Raw genomic sequence first — 4,600 nt, forward strand, 5'->3', positions numbered from 1 at the left:
CAGGAATGGTACCACAAATGTTTTCTTGTCTTTAATTTCCATGAATTACAGAGTTGCCTATTTAAACAAACCCTTTAGAGTATCGCTTGCATTTTTAAAGCCTGCCCCCAAAAGCTTAGCTGCTAACCCTTCCTCCCCAGCTGCCTGGTAGCTAACATTTGCTTTTAAGGTTTCTGAGTGAAATTTCCCCCCAGATGGAAGAGAGGACCCTTCCTCAGGCTCCAGCCTGGGGGTGTAGGGAGCCCTGTCCAGGCACAGCCCCAGATGAGGGACACGGGGATCCCCTCCACAGCCAGGCTGAGCAAAGCCCCCACAGCCAGGAGTGGGCTGGTTCCACCCCAGGCACTGGGACAAGGCGTGGGGCACGTGTGGGGCAGTGTGTGGCTCCTGGAGTTTATCTGGAGTTGGGAGATCATGGCTGTACATCTGTTTTAAGCCCTGTCGCCCATCCTCTGCCAGCCCAGCAAGAGCTGATAGCTCACCCACCGGTTATCTCTGCCTCCCACCTCCTGCCTCTCTCCCTCCCTCCTTCCATTGCCAGGACAATTCTCCTTTCACCTCCCCCTTCTGCTTTTTTGCTTTCTACAAACAAAACGTCCTTAATGGCCACAAGTCTTTTGCAGCCAGCAAAGGAAGAAACATCCTTAAGGGAGAAGCACCTGCAGGGTGAAGGCTTCAAACCACTCCGTGTATATTTAGAGGTTCTATAACCTATGGAAAGGGCTGAGAGGTTTCCAATGCCACCTGCTCCATGGTGGGAGGGTCAATGTGCTTCACTCCTGACTGATCTTGCTGGTGGGGAGATCCTGGGTGCTGATGTGACAGGACAGGCTCCCGGGTTGTGTCCCCAGGTAGTGGCTTCATGTTGGCCATGCTGTAAAGAGCATCCTTCTTCCAGCATCTTCTTCTTCAGGGCATCTGGACCTTGATGCTCCTTGGCCACCAAGATGAAATGCCACAGAAGGTATCAGACATTCACCTGCCTTTGTGTTTCTTTTTAAAAAGTAATTTTCTAAAGCCCTTCCCATTCTTGCCTTCCAATGGAAAGTTTAATTAATTTCTCATCAAATGGTAATTTCTTTTTACAGTCATGTTGTGTTGCAAATGGTGATGTGCACTGCTCTGTGGATTCGAATAGATGGGGAAAAACACCAACCCAAGCTGGTTTTTCTCTGTTTATGCAAAACAGAAAAGCAAGTTGGGAAAAACACCCAAAGGTTTCCACAGCACAGAAGGCCAGGAGGGCAATGGCGTGGGTTTCATGGGTGGCATTGCCCTCAGCAGGGACAGTGCTGGGCTTCATTTCTCACTGGTGGCACCACAATGTGATGGGTGCTCTGGTCTGTAGGGCAGGAAATTTTCTGGGAAGTAGCGGGTTCTTCACAAACTTGAAACAGGTGCATGTCAAGGTGTTTTGTATATCCAGTTTTCTAATGTGTTCCAGGAACTCGGTGACATTCAGGCTTCCAGTGGCAGAAAATTTCCCTTACCAGTGCGTGGATGACACTGGGGAGTGAGAACAGAGGGGACTTGACATTGAGATAAAATTGAGTTAAAAACCAGAGAGAAGGTGGGAGGAATGCATATGTCCAAGACAGCGAAACAAGAAACACAAAACCCCAAAATCACCCCCAAAACTGGGCAGCTTCTATTTTCAAGCCTCATTATATATTTTTAATTACAGCCTTTTTGGCCAAGCGACGTTGAGGGCAGCCTGCACTGGCAGCCCTGCCTGGGAACACCGCTGAAGCCAGGAGCAAGGACCTGCTTCATTAAGGGCATTCCCACGTAATTGAATGAAACATGATCACGGAAACGACAGGACCCAAACATTCCCACCCCGGCAGCCGATGAGAAAGCTTCTCCTCTTCGCTGTGACAGGCCAGTGACAGCAGCAGGAGTAATTTATGGCTCCTGGGACTGCTCGATCTGCTCTGCATCCCGGGGCTTATCCCTGACATTCCCACCGCCACACAAAGGCTGCAGCCGGCCAGTGGCGCCCAGGGGACACCGCGCTGTCACACGCAGCAAGGAGATGAGCACCGAGCAGGATACTCTCTCCCCTCCCAGCTTTATTCTTTCTCTCTGGTCTTCCTGCCTCTCCTTTCACCTTATTTCTCACTCCCGCTTTTTTTTTTTTTAGTTTCCATCCCAAAATTGGGATGGGAGATCAGAGCTAGGGGTGGATGGGAGAGGATGGGGATGCTTTGAGACCGCAGGGGCTCATGAGGGGGGACCTGCACCACTGATGGGGATGCAGGAAACCTCCGGGGGGGTGCGTCCAACAGGCACTTCCAAACTTCTCCCCCCTGTAGACATTCCTTTTCCCCTGCTCTTGGAGCTATTCTCAGCCGCCCCAGTGACCTTTCCGGGGAACAATTTACTATTGTGTTTTGGTGAAGCCCAGCCTCTATTTTTACACTCTATTTTGCTGATGCAGGCGCAGGGAGCGAGACGGGAATCCAGCAGGAAATGGGAGGGAGCGTCTGGAGCATGGTTAGAACTGCCCCGGCGCTTTGATGTGCCGTGGCCGAACCCGTCCGGCAGCGCGTGGTGGGGCCGGGGGCTTCTCTCCCTGACCATGCCTCTGGCAAACCCCGCATGGCACCAGCTTAATCTGGCCGTGCCAAGGTGGGAATGGGTCCGGCAGCAAAGGGCTGGCAAAGCCGCGGTGGTACCTTGCTCCTCAGTGCAGGCGCCGCAAAATGAAAGGCAGCTTTCTGCTGGCATTGTGTAGCGCAAGGAATGCTGGAAAGAAGGGAAGGGGGTAACTTGCTGACTGGGCTAGGAGAAGTTTGGGAACATGCCCAAGGGTGTCCAGGAAAGGTATGGCAGAACATCCTGGCTTGCATCACGTGAAATGAGCAGGCTGAAGTGGCAGGTCTTTTATGCGAGGTGCTGTCAAGTTGTGGTCCTTCCTGATGTGGGACCTGCAGCCAGGCCAGCCAGGAGTGAATGGCTCCAAAAATGCCAAGCATCACAGCCTAGATTGGCTAGGGAAGTGTGGCTGCCTGCACGCCCTGTTCACCCCGTGTTTGTGGCAGGGGACAAGAGTCCCACTCCAGATGTATATCTGGGCAGATGGCCAAAGGACAGGGAAAGGAAGGGAATGTGTCCAGTCCTGCAGCTGTTCTGCTTCCACCACTGTCACCACCTGCAGCACAGCCCCTGAGGTAGGAATAGGTCCCTGCTGCCCAGAGCTTGCCCAGAGCCCACAGAAACCAGAGGTAAGGTCACCCTGCATGTCTGAAGGGTCCAGCCATGGTCTCACCCACTGCCTATCCAAGGCTGCCTGGGGGGGATTGGGAGCAAGGGGATGCTTTACAGCAGCTGTCCCATCTCCAGAGCACTTTGCTTGCTGTGATATATCCCTTCACACGCTGCTGTAGCTGAAACAAAACACATCAACACCGTCCCAGCTGTGTGTCTTGCAACCATCCAGCATCACAGAACCACAGCTCTGAGCACCCAGCCTGCTCCATCCCTAGGAACAGCATTGAAACAGGAGCTGGAGGCCGGTGGGGGTGTCCTGGGGGGTAAGTCAGCAGTGTGCCATTGTGGATGCTGTGGGTGGGAAGTGCCTGCTCGGCGTGGGGAAGGCTCCGTGCTTGCCGGGTGTGCAGCTGGTGAACTGGTGCCCTGTGCATGCTGGGCCAGGGAGCAGGCGAGGAACAAGCCTGGGTGGGACATCATTGGGGTGTGTTAGCAGTGACACATCGGCACAGCCGCCTGTGTGACAAGGAGTCACAAATACACTCCACAAATAGCTGTCCATGCACACAGCAGGTGAGTGTGCACTGACTTGCTCCCACATGCACAGTCTGTGGGCTCTTGCACTGCAATGGTGCACAAGCACAAACACTCCTTTTGCCCGTCCCACTCCTGTGGGCATGTCCATGGATGCCCATTTGCAGACAGTCCTAAACACACGTTTGGATGGGTGTGGACATGCAGTCCTGCATGTGTCTTCAAGCCACACAAGCCCATGACACGCTCACACATGTGTCCCCTGCTCCTTGCATGCTGCCCTGCTGGCTGTCCCCACCAGACAAAACACCAGGGTGGTTTTGCTTTTGGCTGTCATCAGCAGAAATCACTCACAAGCTGCTCCCTGCCTCATCCTAGCAAACCCTGAGCTGCTTTTTCCCTTCTGGATCAGGTGGCACCAAACCATCCCGAGCAGGTACTAGATGTTTTTCCCGGGGTATTTCCAGGGCGGCAGGAAGGCTGAGCTGAGCCGTTGCTCCTATCTCGGCTCTCTGCCCGTCCCTGGGACCACCCTCCGGCTGGTTCCATCCTGCTCCGAACCGCTCCCCTCTATCGCTGCGTGCAGGTGCCGCGGGATGGGGATAAGGCCCTGCATCCATCCACACACTGCAAGGGACGGGTGGTGTGAGCGGGAGCGTGTCTGTCCCCTCCAGCGGGGACACTGTCCCCTCGCTGGCAATGCCAACGCCACCGCCCGCTGCTCTGCTCTCCAGCAGGAGCTCGCAGTCGACGCCATCCCAGTGCCGTGTCCCGGGGGGTCGCAGCGGGGCTGTCCCACGCGGGGTCCCACCCGATCGCCTCCCCGAGCCCGGGCGGGGGCAGACACCCCCGC

Source organism: Corvus brachyrhynchos, unplaced genomic scaffold, assembly GCF_000691975.1.
Source record: "Corvus brachyrhynchos isolate BGI_N302 unplaced genomic scaffold, ASM69197v1 scaffold48, whole genome shotgun sequence".
Classification (NCBI taxonomy): Eukaryota; Metazoa; Chordata; class Aves; order Passeriformes; family Corvidae; genus Corvus; species Corvus brachyrhynchos.